A 19,342-nucleotide genomic window follows, 5' to 3' on the forward strand; every position below is an offset into this window, starting at 1 on the left:
TAAAGGAGCTTAACCCATCTAATAAACCCTCCCCCGAGCCCAAACCTGCGCAATACCTCCCAGAGGTACTCCCACTCTACTCGGTCAAAGGCTTTTTCAGTGTCCATAGCTGCCACTATCTCCGCCTCTCCCTCCTCCGATGTCATCGTTATCACGTTTAAGAGCCGCCGCACATTGGTATTTAACAGCCTGCCCTTTACAAATCCCGTTTGGTCCTCGTGAATCACCCCCGGGACACAGTCCTCAATCCTAGTGGCCAGTACCTTCGCCAATAGCTTAGCATCCACATTGAGGAGCGAAATCGGCCTGTATGATCCACATTGCAGTGGATCCTTGTCTCGCTTTAGGATCAGGGAGATTGTCGCCTCCGACATTGTCTGGGGCAGGGTTCCCTCCTCTCTTGCCTCGTTGAAGGTCCTCACTAGTAGCGGGGCCAGCAGGTCCACATATTTTCTGTAGAATTCCACCGGGAACCCGTCCGGCCCCGGGGCCTTCCCCGCCTGCATGCTCCCCAAACCCTTACTCAACTCCTCCAGCCCAATTGGAGCCCCCAAACCAACCGCCACCTGCTCCTCCACCCTCGGGAACCCCAGCTGGTCCAGGAATCGCCTCATCCCCCCTTCCCCCCCTGGGGGCTGGGATCTGTACAGCTCTTCATAAAAGTCCTTAAATACCTTATTTATTTTTGTTGCACTTCAAACTGTGGCTCCCCTTCCATCTTTGATTCCCCCTATTTCCCTCGCTGCCGCCCTCTTACGGAGCTGGTGCGCCAGCATCCGACTAGCCTTTTCCCCGTACTCGTAAGTCGCCCCTTGCGCCTTCCTCCACTGTGCCTCTGCCTTGCCCGTGGTCAGCAGGTCAAACTCCGTCTGAAGCCGTCACCTTTCCCCAAGTAATCTTTCCTCCGGGGCCTCTGCGTATCTCCTGTCCACCCGCAAGATCTCACCCACTAACCTCTCCCTTTCCATTCCCTCTATCTTCTCCCTATGAGCCCTGATGGAGATCAGCTCTCCCCTGATCACCGCCTTCAGTGCCTCCCATACCACCCCCACTCGCACCTCCCCGTTGTCGTTGGCCTCCAAGTACCTTTCAATACACCCACTCACCTTCCCACACACCACCTCATCGGCCAGCAGTCCCACATCCAGCCGCCACAGTGGGCATTGGTCCCTCTCCTCTCCCAGCTCTAGTTCCACCCAGTGCGGGGCATGGTCCGAAACGGCTATGGCCGAATACTCCGTCCCCCCCACTCTCGGGATGAGCACCCGGCCCAGAACAAATAAATCTATCCGGGAGTAAGCCTTATGCACGTGGGAGAAAAAAGAAAATTCCCTGGCCTGCGGTCTTGCAAACCTCCATGGGTCCACTCCCCCCATCTGATCCATAAACCCCCTAAGTACCTTGGCTGCCGCCGGCCTCCTTCCCGTCCTTGATCTGGAGCGGTCCAGTGCTGGGTCCAGCACCGTATTGAAGTCCCCTCCCATTATTAGTCCTCCTAATGCCATGCATCTTTATCTTATGCAGCAACCTTTTGTGTGGCACCTTGTCAAAAGCTTTCTGGAAATCCAGATATACCACATCCATTGGCTCCTCATTGTCTACCGCACTGATAATGTCCTCAAAAAATTACATCAAATTAGTTAGGCACGACCTTCCGTTTATGAACCTGTGGTAGTCACCACTGTTGTATTATATTGTATATACTGCATTGCATACGAGGGTATTACAATAAGGCCCCTGTACTACAGGTATGGGGGTGGATCCCTGCCTGCTGGCTCCGCCCAGTAGGCAGAGTATAAATGTGTGTGCTCTCCGAACTGCAGCCATTTCGGCAGCAGCTGTAGGAGGCCACACATCTCTGTGTAATAAAGCCTCGATTACATTCTACTCTCGTCTCGTCATAATTGATAGTGCATCAGAACCCATGCTGCGTCTTGTCCAATGGGACAATTTCCATCCAGATGCCTCACTATTTCTTCCTTGATCATAGATTCCAGCATCTTCTCTGCTACCGAAGTTAAGCTAACTGGCTTATAATTACCCGCTTTCTGCCTACCTCCTTTTTTAAACAGTGGTGCCACATTTGCTAATTTCCAATCCGGCGGGACCACCCCAGAGTCTAGTGAATTTTGGTAAATCATCACTCGGGCATTTGCAATGTCCATAGCAATCTTTCGTAGTTTCTTAGATTGAGGGATTATGAATTGTGGATTGAGGGACTGGAATTGTTCCATACTCCTCAGTGACTAGGTTAGAATATCAAATTCTGACTAAAAAAAAATCCCAGGATTCCATTGACCTTTTTGATTACAGCTTTGTAAATTTAAAATATTGCTATACAATTATTGCACAGAAAGGTCTGCTCAGTCTTAAAGCCTTTTTTGCAAGAAAAATCAAACTGCCAGGCACAATATGACTATAGAGATAAATAGTGTAACCCATCATCTCATATTAAGTTAAGAGGCGCCTGCGCTACCATTTTTGTTTATTAAATGAAACTTCATGCCTGAATATATAATTAAGTTTAAAATTGCATTTACAATGGGATTAATGGTCAAGGGGAGAAGATAAACAAAGCACTTGCACAGGAGATTAAATAGATGCAGTGCAAAACAGCAGAGTATGCAAGTCAGTCATTCATTTAATGATCCATTACCTGAATATGCAAAATCTAAACCTTTGCTGCCCACATCTCGTTACACATCAAGTCTCATTCACCTGCACCCCTGTTGACTGCCACCTACTCTCCTACCTCAACACAATTGATTTAAAGTTCTTAAAAATCCCTGCACAGTCTCACCCAACCCACTTCTGCAGCCTCCATCAGCTCAAACAGCCCACTTACCTGACTCTGGCCTCTTCCCCTTTGTCATGATATTCAGATAAACATATCATGGTGCAAACACACATACTCACTGATGGACAGATCAACGGACCAATCAACACACACGCAACATTACAGCCAATCACCGGTGAGAGCACACGCACTATAAAACGGGAAACACCACGGGCGGGATTCTCCACTCCCGTGCCGAAGTGGCCGCGCCGTCGTGAACGCCGTCGAGGTTCATGACGGCGCGGAACGGCCCCGGTCCCGACCGATTCAGGCCCTGACAATGGGCCAGGATCGGGGCCGCGTCATCTACACGCGCCAGGCCTTGTTGCCCGCATAAAAACGGCGCCGCATAGATGACGCGGCCGGCGCCGCATAACGGGCGTCATCCGCGCATGCGCGGGTTGGCCGGTGCCAACCCGAGCATGCGTGGTTGTCGTCCTGTCAAAATCCGCCCCGCAAGAAGATGGGGGACGGACCTTGCGGGGCTGCGGAAGGAAGGAGGTCCTCCTTCAGAGGACGGCCCAACGATCGGTGGGCACCGATCGCGGGCCATCCCACATTCCAGGTGAAGCCCGGTGCAGGATCCCGCCTCGCCCCCCCACAGGCCGCTCCCCCAGCGTTCACGCACCGCCCACGACTACAGCGACCAGGTGTGGACGGCGCCGGGGGGAACCCGCCGTTTTGGCCTGGCCGCTCAGCCCATCCGGGCCTCAGAATAGCGGGGGTGCCGGAGAATCGCCATTTTGGGTGTCTCCGGCGATTCTCCGACCTGCGGCCCGCGAAACTCGACCGGGCCGTTCCTGCCAATTGGGAGAATCGCGGGAGGGCGTCGGACCGGCGTCCCCGGAAATTTTGGTGGCCCAGGCGATTCTCCCAACCGGTGTGGGAGTGGAGAATCGCGCCCCACAGTTCCCGCTCATTCCAGCAGGAGACAGCTCAGGGCACAGAGCACAGAGCTCACAGTGTGCCCCTCAGACATACACCATGTGCTGAGTGCCGCTCTAAGATAGTGTTAGGGCTGGGTCCACAGGTTAAAGGGTAAATTACGAACCACAGTCATGAGTTTACAGATGTTGTTATCAAGAGTAATAAAACAGAGTTGTACCATCTCCAACCATGTTGGTTCGTCTGTATAGTGGAACGTCCAACACGACATAGAACATAGAACATACAGTGCAGAAGAAGGCCACTCGGCCCATCGAGTCTGCACCGACCTACTTAAGCCCTCACTTCCACCCTATCTCCGTAACCCAATAACCCCTCCTAAACTTTTTGGTCACTAAGAGCAATTTATCATGGCCAATCCACCGAAACTGCACGTCTTTGGACTGTGGGAGGAAACCCACGCACACACGGGGAGAACGTGCAGACTCCGCACAGACAGTGACCCAGCGGGGAATCGAACCTGGGACCTTGGCGCTGTGAAGCCACAGTGCTATCCACTTGTGCTACCGTGCTGCCCCGCATAGGACCTCCAAGTTTAAAAAACACTCCTTGATAGTACATAACTAGAAAACTGCTGAAAAGAGAGACATGTTGCTGAAGTTTTTTGTGTCACTCACATAAAATCAAACACAAGAATGCTAAATTTAAAACTATCACGACAATTTATACTATAGGGGAAAAGGGTATTGATTCATTGGCACATCAACTCTGATTTGCCGAGGCATTGTCAAGAAGAAAGGGACTATAGGTTCCCCAAGCTCCCGACGTCTCTTTTGGTGCGCTTTCCGCGGCCTCCCGCGCTTGTACCCGGCAAAAGAGACGTCGATGCAGAGGGATGTGACGTGCAGGCGTGCTCTACGCAGGACCGAACTGCGCATGCGCGGTGGCACAATGAATGCCATGACGTCACGACGTGCGGCAACTGTGGATCCGCACATTTAAAGTGTCAATGTCCAGCAAAGAATCGACAATGCCTCCTCTGTGGCAAGATGGGAAACTACGCTGCCTGCTGTCGAGCAGCTCAACCTGCCAACGCTCCCCAATTCCGCCAGCCTCGCAGGGACGTGAGGGCCATTCAGCCCCTATACACCGAGACATACCCTGACGATGTACAGACCGGTGATACCGACGACCGGGAAGCCTTCCGTGTTGCGGTCATTGACAGGAATCGGATGTCCCCAAGTAGGACCCACCAGCCGATGCCAGTGAACAGCGTTAATCCAGGTGATGAATGGTGTGCCAACGGTCAACCGATCACCAATCACATTCCGTCTAGACACTGGTGCCTCCGCCAACTTTATTGCATGGTCAGCCTTCTACGCCTTAAAGGTCAAACCACCGATTCGGCCATGGTCAGATGGTCGATTACAACGGGAATGTTATCCCGGCCATGGGGTCCTGCCAGCTCGAGGTTACACACAATGCATACACAGCCACACTGTCCTTTGAGATAGTCGGATCATCGAAGGACTCCCTGCTAGGCGCACAGGCGTGCAAGGTTCTCCACCTCGTTCAGCGGGTACACACTCTGTCTCCAGAAGGCACGTCCGACTTCCCAGATGCAGACTTTAGGGCGCAGCTCCACTCGCTCCTCGCCCACCACCAGGAGGCTTTCATAGTTTTCATAGAATTCACAGTGCAGAAGGAGGCCATTCGGCCCATCGAGTCTGCACCGGCTCTTGGAAAGAGCACCCCACCCAAGGTCGACACCTCCACCCTATCCCCATAACCCAGTAAATACGGCTCAAACCGGACGCCACCCCGGTCATTCACACACCTCGGAGAGTCCCAGCACCACTCAAAAACCGCCTCAAGCAGCAGCTGCAGGATCTCCAGGACCAAGGAGTGCTTTCCCGGGTCACGGAGCCCACGCCATGGGTCAGCTCCATGGTGTGCGTAAAAAAGCCCTCTGGCGAACTCCGGATCTGCATCGACCCGAAAGACCTGAACAACAACATAATGAGGGAACACTACCCCATACCCAAACAGGAAGAGATCATGAGCGAAATGGCCCGGGCTAAAGTTTTTACAAAGCTTGATGCCTCAAAGAGTTTTCGCAGATTCAACTGGATCAGTCCAGCAGGAAGCTGTATACTGGTCGGATCTTTTTCATGCGCTCAGCAGGGACTACGTCATTATAATTGATTATTTTTCAAATTATCCAGAGGTCGTATGCCTGCATGATTTGACATCGTCAGCTGTCATCAGGGCATGCAAGGAAACCTTCGCTCGGCATGGCATTCCGCTTACCGTCATGTCGGACAATGGGCCCTGTTTCGCGAGCCAAGAATGGTCTTCTTTTGCCGCTTCGTATGGCTTCACACACGTGACGTCCAGCCCTCTGCATCCCCAGTCAACCGGGAAGGTGGAAAAGGGCGTCCATATCGTCAAGAGGCTCCTCTGCATGGCTGCTGATGCCGGATCGGATTTCTGTTTAGCCCTGCTGGCCTATCGCTCGGCCCCACTGTCCACGGGCCTCTCACCAGCCCAGCTGTTGATGGGTCGCACCCTCAGGACCACTGTACCGTCCATTCATGTTCCTAAACCCGGCCATGCTCCAGTACTGCAGAGGATGCAACAGCAGCGTGCTCAGCAGAAGGTGGCACATGACACTCGGGCAACTTTTCTTCCTGCCTAGGCGACTGGAGACAATGTCCGCATCCACCTACCAGAGGGTGGCTGGTCGGCAACTGCCGAAGCTCTCCGCTGTGTGGCTCCCCGCTCGTTCCTGGTTCACATGCCTGATGGCTCCATTCGCCGGCGTAATCCCCGGGCTCTTCGGCTGCTCCCGCACTCGGTACGTGATCATGCACCAGTGCCACGCCCTCCTATTGTCCCTGATGTCGATTTCGTGGAGCCTCCTGCCACCATGCCTATTCCTCTATCGCCTGTGGCCAGGCCCATTCCTCAGCCGGCGGATCCTAACCCACCCTTGAGGTGGTCAACTCGAATTCTTTGCCCACCTACTAGGCTGGACTTATGAGCCTGTTTGCACATTGGACTCACTAAAGTGTTATGCCACAATGTGAATGTGTTTCTCTTTTAGTCGTTCCAGGAGTTTGCTTTCGATGTTTGATGATTGCACCTGTTTTGTTTATGGTACAACCTCGTTGCTCTGTTGCACCTGACACCTTCCTATGTATATAGTTTAGCCTCATGTACATGTTGTAGATATTGCACACACATATTCAGCTGCACTCAATACACACCAATATTTATTACCACATAGGCACATATTCTTGTAAAAAGGGGGGATGTCATGATATTCAGATAAACATATCATGGTGCAAACACACATACACACTGATGGACAGATCAATGGACCAATCAACACACACGCAACATCACAGCTAATCACCAGTGAGAGCACACGCACTATAAAACGGGGAACACCACAGGTCCCGCTCATTCCAGCAGGAGACAGCTCAGGGCACAGAGCTCACAGCGTGCCACTCAGACATACACCATGTGCTGAGTGCCTCTCAAAGATAGTGTTAGGGCTGGGTCCACAGGTTAACAGGTAAATTACGAACCACAGTCATGAGTTTACAGATGTTGTTATCAAGAGTAATGAAACAGAGTTGTACCATCAACAACCGTGTTGGTTCGTCTGTATAGCGGAACACGCAACACGACACCCTTCTCTACATTCTTCATCTCTGGCTGCCGATTGACCTCCAATTCTGTGAAGCACCTTTGGACATTTGCCACACTGGCGACTGTAAGGTGCTTATGTGGTTATTGTTGGTTTCAAGAGAAATGTGTGTATGTAGTATTTGGTCTCTTCTGGATGGACAGAAGAATAAGGGGTTGGAGTAAACAACTTTGCTCTTTGAACCTGCCATTTAATAATTGCAACTGTACTTCGACCTCAGCTCCATTTTCCCACATCCCCCTGTCCCTCAATTCCCTCAGCCTCCAAAGCCTATTGCTCAATCTCTGTCTTGAATACACTCAACAGCTGAGCATTCAGAGCTTACTGGAGTTAAGAATTCCAAAGGTTTGAATGCCTCTAAGTGAAGAAATGTCTCCTGAATCCTGTATGGACAACCCCTTATTCTGAAACTGTGACCTGGGGTACCCCCAGCCAAGGGAAACATTTTACTCAGCACCCACCCTTTCAACCACCATAAGAACTTTATTTGGCTCAGTTAGATTAATCTAATCTGCAGGGAATATATGTCTAGTCTACTCAATCTCTTCTCAGAGGACACCTCCTAATTCCAGGAACTAATGGCTCTATTCATTAACGCATTGTTGGATTGATCACCAACAGTTCCAGATTGTGTTGGCTCTGATGGAGCTGGAGGCAATGGAAGTGTTATAATCGGTTTCAGAGTCAAATGAGGAGAAGCAAAACCACCTCCAAATTCCTTCCCCTCACAGCTCTGGGGAGTATAGCAATGAGTGAGATTGCAATGAAGCCTTTAACCGACCTGAAGAACAAATAATCTGATAGTTTTTATCTTCCAGGTTCACATGCCAAGAATGAGGCCCGAGATTGTTCCTATTTTGGTCTCGGTTGTCACATGCAACTGGCTCATTGAATAGCCAACGGCTTGCCAATAGGGTCTGGTAGTGTCTTCATCTGAATCAGCTGGTAGCACGCTCATCTCCGAGTCAGAAGGTCCCAAGTTCAAGTCTCTTTCTAGAGGCCTGGTGCTGGATTCTCTGATTTGAGGCTATGTCCCCACACCGGCGTGGGAACGGTAGCATTTTACGCCAGGAAAACTGCCGCAAAATGGCCACCAATTTCCTGTTTTGCTGGGGGCTAGCAGGGAGGCGGCGTAGAGCTCCTAGCTCTTGCTGCCGATATGGCCTGGAGAATTGCCCGGTCCGTGGCCGTGCATGCACACGGTGCCAGCTTGCAGCGGCCGCGCCGTGCTTCATGGCGGATGCCGCTCGCGGACCCGGCCCGCGAAAGTGTCCCCCCCCTTCAGCCGGCTCGTGCACCCCGGACCACCCACCACAGTGTCACCAGCCCCAAATATGTCCATCCCTGCCCGCGGATTAGCCCTCCCCCAACTGTGACGCCGCTGGATTGAGACCGCAGCCGCCACGCTGAGTTCCCGATGGGTGAGACCTTGAGAGACCCACGCCGTCAGAAACATGGCCGGTCGGGGACAGAGCATTGCAGGGCAGGCCGCTTTGGAGGGGACGGAGCATCGCAAAAGCGGCGCCGCCCCAAATTTTGGCATGATCGGGGATTCTCCGCCCCGTCAAAGAACAAAGAACAAAGAAATGTACAGCACAGGAACAGGCCCTTCGGCCCTCCAAGCCCGTGCCGACCATACTGCCCGACTAAACTACAATCTTCTACACTTCCTGGGTCCGTATCCTTCTATTCCCATCCTATTCATATATTTGTCAAGATGCCCCTTAAATGTCCCTATCGTCCCTGCTTCCACTACCTCCTCCGGTAGTGAGTTCCAGGCACCCACTACCCTCTGCGTAAAAAACTTGCCTCGTACATCTACTCTAAACCTTGCCCCTCTCACCTTAAACCTATGCCCCCTAGTAATTGACCCCTCTACCCTGGGGAAAAGCCTCTGACTATCCACTCTGTCTATGCCCCTCATAATTTTGTATACCTCTATCAGGTCGCCCCTCAACCTCCTTCGTTCCAGTGAGAACAAACCGAGTTTATTCAATCGCTCCTCATAGCTTATGCCCTCCATACCAGGCAACATTCTGGTAAATCTCTTCTGCACCCTCTCTAAAGCCTCCACATCCTTCTGGTAGTGTGGCGACCAGAATTGAACACTATACTCCAAGTGTGGCCTAACTAAGGTTCTATACAGCTGCAACATGACTTGCCAATTCTTATACTCAATGCCCCGGCCAATGAAGGCAAGCATGCCGTATGCCTTCTTGACTACCTTCTCCACCTGTGTTGCCCCTTTCAATGACCTGTGGACCTGTACTCCTAGATCTCTTTGACTTTCAATACTCTTGAGGGTTCTACCATTCACTGTATATTCCCTACCTGCATTAGCCCTTCCAAAATGCATTACCTCACATTTGTCCGGATTAAACTCCATCTGCCATCTCTCCGCCCAAGTCTCCAGACAATCTAAATCCTGCTGTATCCTCTGACAGTCCTCATCGCTATCCGCAATTCCACCAACCTTTGTGTCGTCTGCAAACTTACTAATCAGACCAGTTACATTTTCCTCCAAATCATTTATATATACTACAAACAGCAAAGGTCCCAACACTGATCCCTGTGGAACACCACTGGTCACAGCCCTCCAATTAGAAAAGCATCCCTCCATTGCTACCCTCTGCCTTCTATGGCCTAGCCAGTTCTGTATCCACCTTGCCAGTTCACCCCTGATCCCGTGTGACTTCACCTTTTGTACTAGTCTACCATGAGGGACCTTGTCAAAGGCCTTACTGAAGTCCATATAGACAACATCTACTGCCCTACCTGCATCAATCATCTTAGTGACCTCCTCGAAAAACTCTATCAAGTTAGTGAGACACGACCTCCCCTTCACAAAACCGTGCTGCCTCTCACTAATACGTCCATTTGCTTCCAAATGGGAGTAGATCCTGTCTCGAAGAATTCTCTCCAGTAATTTCCCTACCACTGAAGTAAGGCTCACCGGCCTGTAGTTCCCGGGATTATCCTTGCTACCCTTCTTAAACAGAGGAACAACATTGGCTATTCTCCAGTCCTCCGGGACATCCCCTGAAGACAGCGAGGATCCAAAGATTTCTGTCAAGGCCTCAGCAATTTCCTCTCCAGCCTCCTTCAGTATTCTGGGGTAGATCCCATCAGGCCCTGGGGACTTATCTACCTTAATATTTTTTAAGACACCCAACACCTCGTCTTTTTGGATCACAATGTGACCCAGGCTATCTACACCCCCTTCTCCAGACTCAACATCTACCAATTCCTTCTCTTTGGTGAATACTGATGCAAAGTATTCATTTAGTACCTCGCCCATTTCCTCTGGCTCCACACATAGATTCCCTTGCCTATCCTTCAGTGGGCCAACCCTTTCCCTGGCTACCCTCTTGCTTTTTATGTACGTGTAAAAAGCCTTGGGATTTTCCTTAACCCTATTTGCCAATGACTTTTCATGACCCCTTCTAGCCCTCCTGACTCCTTGCTTAAGTTCCTTCCTACTTTCCTTATATGCCACACAGGCTTCGTCTGTTCCCAGCCTTTTAGCCCTGACAAATGCCTCCTTTTTCTTTTTGACGAGGCCTACAATATCACTCGTCATCCAAGGTTCCCGAAAATTGCCGTATTTATCTTTCTTCCTCACAGGAACATGCCTGTCCTGTATTCCTTTCAACTGACACTTGAAAGCCTCCCACATGTCAGATGTTGATTTGCCCTCAAACATCCGCCCCCAATCTATGTTCTTCAGTTCCCGCCTAATATTGTTATAATTAGCCTTCCCCCAATTTAGCACATTCATCCTCGGACCACTCTTATCCTTGTCCACCAGTACTTTAAAACTTACTGAATTGTGGTCACTGTTACCGAAATGCTCCCCTACTGAAACATCTACCACCTGGCCGGGCTCATTCCCCAATACCAGGTCCAGTACCGCCCCTTCCCTAGTTGGACTGTTTACATATTGTTTTAAGAAGCCCTCCTGGATGCTTCTTACAAACTCCGCCCCGTCTAAGCCCCTGGCACTAAGTGAGTCCCAGTCAATATTGGGGAAGTTGAAGTCTCCCATCACCACAACCCTGTTGTTTTTACTCTTTTCCAAAATCTGTCTACCTATCTGCTCCTCTATCTCCCGCTGGCTGTTGGGAGGCCTGTAGTATACCCCCAACATTGTGACTGCACCCTTCTTATTCCTGATCTCTACCCATATAGCCTCACTGCCCTCTGAGGTGTCCTCTCGCAGTATAGCTGTGATATTCTCCCGAACAAGTAGCGCAACTCCGCCTCCCCTTTTACATCCCCCTCTATCCCGCCTGAAACATCTAAATCCTGGAACGTTTAGCTGCCAATCCTGCCCTTCCCTCAACCAGGTCTCTGTAATGGCAACAACATCATCGTTCCAAGTAGTAATCCAAGCTCTAAGTTCATCTGCCTTACCCGTAATGCTCCTTGCATTAAAACATATGCACTTCAGGCCACCAGACCCGCTGTGTTCAGCAACTTCTCCCCGTCTGCTCTGCCTCAGAGCCACACTGTCCCTATTCCCTAGTTCTCCCTCAATGCTCTCACCTTCTGACCTATTGCTCCCGCGCCCACCCCCCTGCCATACTAGTTTAAACCCTCCCGTGTGACACTAGCAAACCTCGCGGCCAGGATATTTATGCCTCTCCGGTTTAGATGCAACCCGTCCATCTTATACAGGTCACACCTGCCCCGGAAGAGCTCCCAGTGGTCCAGATAACGGAAACCCTCCCTCCTACACCAGCTGTTTAGCCACGTGTTTGTCTGCTCTATCTTCCTATTTCTAGCCTCACTGGCACGTGGCACAGGGAGTAATCCCGAGATCACAACCCTCGAGGTCCTGTCTTTTAACTTTCTGCCTAGCTCCCTGAACTCCTGCTGCAGGACCTCACGCCCCTTCCTGCCTATGTCGTTAGTACCAATATGTACAACGACCTCTGCCTGTTTGCCCTCCCCCTTCAGGATTCCCTCTACCCGTTCGGAGACATCCTGGACCCTGGCACCAGGGAGGCAACATACCATCCTGGAGTCTCTTTCACGTCCACAGAAGCGCCTATCTGTGCCCCTGACTATAGAGTCCCCTATTACTATTACTCTTCTGCGCTTTGACCCTCCCTTCTGAACATCAGAGCCAGCCGTGGTGCCACTGCTCTGGCTGCTGCTATTTTCCCCTGATAGGCTATCCCCCCCGACAGTATCCAAAGGGGTATATCTGTTCGAGAGGGGGACAACCACAGGGGATTCCTGCACTGACTGCCTGCCCTTTCTGGTGGTCACCCATTTCTCTGCCTGCACCTTGGGTGTGACCACATTTACATAACTGCGATCTATGACGCTTTCCGCCACCTGCATGCTCCTAAGTGCATCCAATTGCTGCTCCAACCGAACCATGCGGTCTGTGAGGAGCTGCAGTTGGGTGCACTTTCTGCAGCTGAAGCCATCCGGGACGCTGGAAGCCTCCCGGACCTGCCACATCTCACAGTCGGAGCACAGCACCCCTCTAACTGACATTGCGTCAATTAATTAAAATTAAAATTTGTCTTTTTTTTTTATAAATACTTTTTTTTTAAATTGCAAAGTTACTGTCAACTATCTGTTTCCTAGCACTAGATTTCTAATAGAAATGCGATAGCTAACTATAATACTCTCCGATCTCTGGCTTAGATATCCTCTAAATTATAATTAAGTTATTATGTTTAATTAGTTCCCAAATACTCAAATTTTTTTTAAATTTAGGTTAGAATCCCAACCAGCCACTCAGGTCACAGCTTTTCTGTGATGTCACTTCAGTTTCCCCCCGACACACACAATTTGAAAAAAGGTATAAAAGTAAAAATCACTTACTTACCTTCTTACCTTCTGAGTGTCTGAGATGTTCTCAGGTTCTCTCGCTGACAAAGACTGCTCCTCCACCTCCGATCCTTGACCTGCACAATGCTAATAATATAATAATATAATATGGCACTTACCTTACACCAATGGATCTTATTATTAGGTTAGAGGAGGAGGGCGGGTGGGAGACACTACATGTGTAGTGTCTCGGGTTTCCTCTCCACCAGAATTTATTGGTTGGGGGGGGGGGGGGGGGGGGGAAACTTGCCAGAGGTCGAACTTCCGGTTCCCGCCTTATATAAAAACAAATAAAACAGAAAAGAAGAACAGACACGGGACCAGGCAAGGCTTTTTAAACTCACTACTCACCTCCCAGAAGGCCCCTGCGCACCGCTGCCGCCGAAATCCAAAGGGCTGCTCCTGTAAAGGTAAGGTTTTTAAACTCACTACTCACCTCCAAGAAGGCCCCTGCGCACCGCTGCCGCCGAAATCCAAAGGGCTGCTCCTGTAAAGGTAAGGTTTTTAAACTCACTACTCACCTCCAAGAAGGCCCCTGCACACCGCTGCCGCCGAAATCCAAAGGGCTGCTCCTGTAAAGGTAAGGTTTTTAAACTCACTACTCACCTCCAAGAAGGCCCCTGCGCACCGCTGCCGCCAAAATCCAAAGGGCTGCTCCTGTAAAGGTAAGAGCTTTTAAACTCACTACTCACCTCCAAGAAGGCCCCTGCGCACCGCTGCCGCCAAAATCCAAAGGGCTGCTCCTGTAAAGGTAAGAGCTTTTAAACTCACTACTCACCTCCAAGAAGGCCCCTGCGCACCGCTGCCGCCGAAATCCAAAGGGCTGCTCCTGTAAAGGTAAGAGCTTTTAAACTCACTACTCACCTCCCAGAAGGCCCCTGCGCACCGCTGCCGCCAAAATCCAAAGGGCTGCTCCTGTAAAGGTAAGAGCTTTTAAACTCACTACTCACCTCCAAGAAGGCCCCTGTGCACCGCTGCCGCCGAAATCCAAAGGGCTGCTCCTGTAAAGGTAAGGTTTTTAAACTCACTACTCACCTCCCAGAAGGCCCCTGCGCACCGCTGCCGCCGAAATCCAAAGGATTTTCCCCTGATAGGCTTGGAATCGGGATGGGATACAGCCTGTAGATCCCGGGAGATGCCACTTCCGGGATTCCCGACGGTCGTTATGCCTCACAAGATGTAACGTAATCTCGTGACAGGTCGCAATCTGGATCTTGGCGGGACCCAGAATCGCAGAGTTAAGTGAGCTTAAAAACTCAGATTGAACCAGCTCCCGGGATCTACCAGCCTTGCTGAGGAGACCCCAGCTGGGAGCAATTCAGCACTGGTCCCCACAAAAGGGCTGGGGGGGGGAGGGGCTCCCATGCGATTGGAGGCCCCTGGGTAGTTGGCATCTGGGCAGGGTGGCACCTTTGTACTGCTGATGCCACCTGGGCACTTTGGCGCTGCCAAATTGCCACTTTTGATGGTGCCACCTGGATGCTAGCATGGCCTGCCAGGGTGCCCATGTGGCACTGCGAGACTGGCAGAGGCACTGCCAGTGTGCCAGGCCGGCAATGCAAAGTGCTTGGGAGGCATTTTGCCCATGCCAGGGATAGACCTGGGTTGCCTGCCCATGTGAGTTGGGGAGGCTCAAGGACCACCCCAGCAGGTGTGCATAAATGGCACTCCAATCGCCTCCTGCACTGAGGAACTCTGCTCACAGACTACTTAGTGCAGGAAATGCGGCTGTGTCTGGCCTCGGCCGCGTGTTCCCCATTGAGGCCCAAGAAAAAAACAGATAGCCGTTAGCGGATAGGTTCCTATTTGTTTTTGGTTAGATCGCGCCCTTGAGCACCAGAATCTAAGCTTACACTGCAATACAGTCCTGAGGGAGTGCTCCAATGTCGAAGGTACTACATTCAGAATGAGACATTAAATCATCACCCCTATCTGCACTCTGAAGTGGCCTTAACTGATCATATCGCACTTTATTGAAAAGGAGCTGGTGAGTTACCCCAGTGGCCTGACTATTATTTCTTCCTCAATTGTCACAAAAGGAGAAGCTATCTGGTCAGCAATGCATTGCTGTTTGTGGGATCTTGCTGTGTGCAAATTGGCTGCTGCGTTTCCGATGTTAGAACAGAGACTACACTTCGAAGGTTCTTCATTGGCTATGGAGCACTTTGCGACGTCCAGCGGTCATGATGGGTGCGACAGAAATGCAGGTCTTTGTTTCGGCTGAGCTACTACCCATTCGCCAAGGCAGTATTATATATTTCAGTATTCTGGAAAAATTTCCATATTATTATTTAGAAAGAGGATACATCTCCACATGACTCCCTGCGCCTAACAAACCTAATTTTCAAGAACTTGACACGTGACCAATCCACACTTGACTACAACCTTGTGCTGCAGTGCATTGAGTCACCAAAATACTGGAGCAGAGATTCTCGAATCAAAGCCCACTTAATATTGTGTTTTTGAGAGTCCTCCTCAGATTTACCATTGTTGTCACTTCATCAATTCCCTCAGCATAGCCACGGGAACCTACCATTTATCGCAAACCATATTGTATTCTGACTCAGCACCATTTTCAGCTGAAATGGAAAATTAGGCTGTGCAGCAAGAAAGACCGCCAGAATGTGATCTTAGAGCTGGCCTCAGCATTACTGCATTTGCATTGCTGCATCCCACAACACCTCTACTTATTTGTAGTGATGAAATTGGATCTGGCTGCTGCACATCTAGCAACTGCCCATCCTAATTAACACTGACATTCCTGGAAACAGCGGACTACAGAACAATCACTGAAAGACGTTTCATCATTTTGTGGGCCAAAGAATGAATATTGTAATGAATTGCTCAGAAATCACATCATGATCCCCTTTCAGTTTCCATGACCTACTCATGAGGAAAGTCACAAAATAAATTTCAGGTAGAGAGAAACACATCAGCCTTTAAATTGGGACACACTTCGCAAAAAAATAAAAACCTGCGAACGCATACAAAAGCAGCATTTCCACCCACCAAGTCTTAGTACTGTCAGTTAGCGGGGTAAGAAATATAAGCTTAAGTTTCCATGTAAAAATTAATGAGTGCAGTCAAAATAAGTAAGAGATCACAGAATACTTTAAGAGTGCTGTCAGTGGTAGCACGGTGGCACAGTGGTTAGCACTGCTGTCTCACGGCGCCGAGGTCCCAGGTTCGATCCCAGCTCTGGGTCACAGTCCTTTGCACATTCTCCCCATGTTTGCGGGGGTTTCGCCCCCACAACACAAAGATGTGCAGGGTAGGTGGATTGAACACGCTAAATTGCCCCTTAATTGGAAACAATGAATTGGGTACTCTGAATTTATTTTTTTAAAGAGTGCTGTCAGAACATTATAGCCAAGATTCTTTGAATTTCCACCTGTTTTAGGGGAGACTTCGGACAGTAAACAGAGTAAACTCCATCACAAAATAAACACACTAATATTCTGTGTCTGAACTAACCCTTGTTTTGTTATGTTTCCTTTGTCACATAAGCGCCTTCCTTGTGTTGCATTTGTCAAAGGAAGGTCCAGACATGTAGATAACTTCAACACATTTATTTACACTATGTACACTTTTATAACTTGAGTTCGACACTACTGCTAATCCTATTATAGCTACCTAAACTGACTAACCAGCTGCTGTCTTCCACGTGGTGGGTGTAATATTGAATCAACCCTGTGCCTCTCCTCACTGACTGTCTCCACTGGCCAAAAGGGCTGATCATGTGTGTGGTGTCCTTTATATATGGGTTGGTGTATTGCCCCCCTGTGGCCGTGTCACCTCCTTGTGTATCGTGAATGTCCATTGGTTGCCTCCTATCTAACTTATCTATTGGTTGAGTGTGTGTGTGTGATGTTTCTGGTGCTCCCTCTAGTGTCTGGCTAGCTTACATGCATTTACAGTGATGCACACCACCACAACCCTGACTTGCAGCTATATCCCTGTTCTTTCACTGTCGGTGAGACAAAGTTCTGAAACTCCCTCACTAACAGGACTGTGGGTGTACCTACAACACGTGGACTGCAGCGGCTCAAGAAGGCAGCTCACCGTCACCTTCCGAAAGGAAATAGAGATTTTAACTATTCTGACCTGTTTCGCTGGGCAGGGTTAAAGATCAAGCCTCAGGCATCACAGTTTGAGGTAGCCTCAGAATTATGCAGCTCAGCCCAACCACGTAAAGAGAGGAGACCACTGCATCAGGAATACTTGTGTGTATCTCATAATGTGCTGCACCATCCACATAAAATGTGAACGCATATATGAAACATTACAAAATTTGCTGAATAGGTCGCGCTCTCTCTGATAAATGTCATTTTGACTCATTTGTAAACAGATTGACAAGTAAAAAACCTGACTGGAAAACACCAGTGGAACTACATGGAGAAAAGGAATCACTGAAAATATTCAGAATATGTTTTGAAAATCCTTTTTCCAATTCCAATTCTCTTCCCACATCTGGTGGTGCACTATAATAATAATCTTTATTGTCACATTAACACTGCAATGAAGTTACTGCGAAAATCCCCTAGTCACCACATTCCTGCACCTGTTCGGGTACACTGAGGGAGAATTCAGAATGTCTAATTCATTTAACAAGCTCGTCTTTCGGGACTTGTGGGAGGAAACCGGAGCACTCGGAAGAAACCCACGCAGACGTGGGGAGAACGTGCAGACTCCGCACAGACAATGACCCAAGCCAGGAATCGAACGTGGGACCCTGAAGCTGTGAAGCAACAGTGCTAACCACTGTGCTACTGGGCCTTTTCCCATGGCTAGTCGCTAGTCTGTCTTATAGCTTGAGGCAGTCACTCCACATAAAGTATGGCTGTCCAAGAGTCTCTCCCCCTCTCACCATCAGCCATTGTTTTCTGCCTCCACTAGTGTGACGTCCGGTCATCTTTCACAGTGCACCCACCACCTTACCCCACCTCAAACACGGCGCGACCACATCCGAGGACCAATTCCCCACCCTGTTACTCGGCAATGTCGATTTAGTTCAACATACAATAATTCTCGAAGATATGAAGAGTAATCTGGGTAAACTGCAAGGTGGTAATAAAAATGTCTGAACTAATTAAGACCAAAATAACAGTCAGCATGGATCTGTAACAGCCAGTTCACACTAGACTAATTTAATGGATTTTTTTTGGAGGAAATGAATAGAGTTTTGAAATGTTACGACACTCTGGGCCTCTACACAATCAATTCCAACCCCACTTGCCACAGAGTTACAACACGGTTGAAATTAACTTTTATTTTACTGGACTTTGTTTTATTATTGGGCTTCGTCTGCCCATTAACTACAATCACCAGGTTTGTAAATTTAAACCACAATTAACTTTTTATTGTTAACAGTAACTATAATTAAATAGACAACAAGTACAACTGGTTAACTACTCTCTAATCTCTAACCCCCCCCCCCTTTTAACTCACCCCACCCTCTACACACACAAACGAACAAACACAGAGGGGGAAAAAGAGGTGTAAAATAATGATGAAAATAAAAGGATTACGACTATTTGGACTCGATCTAACCAACTTGGAACAGAATCCCGTGATAAGCATGTTTAGCTGGATATTTCCCAGTGCTCATACCTCCGAGAAAACCATGCCATCTATTGGGACGCTGTTGCAAGTTGGGGTCTCAGTGGGGAACGTCCCTCCGAGGCTGCACTGAGTCCTATTTTCTGCACTGAGGTGCTCCGCCTCCGCAGTGCAGGAAGAGATCAATCTCTCAGCCCCCTGATGCAACCCCTGAACACCCCTAAAGTCCAAACTCACCTCTAAGGGGGCCATCAGGCCCTCCCCGCACCCCACCAGCAGGGCCGCCCCAGGCCCAATCCCCGCCATGGGACAATGCCTGCCTGACATCTTGGCACTGCCAATCTGACACAACCCATGTCAGCTGGCAGTGCCACCTGGACACCTTGGCAGTGCCAGACTAGCACCCACATGGCACTGCCAGGGTGCCAGGCTGGCAGTTTCACAGTGCTCAGGAGGCAGCAGCAGTGTCAAGGTACATCCCTGCCCAGAGCGCAACCACC

Source organism: Scyliorhinus torazame, chromosome 1 (assembly GCF_047496885.1).
Source record: "Scyliorhinus torazame isolate Kashiwa2021f chromosome 1, sScyTor2.1, whole genome shotgun sequence".
NCBI lineage: Eukaryota > Metazoa > Chordata > Chondrichthyes > Carcharhiniformes > Scyliorhinidae > Scyliorhinus > Scyliorhinus torazame.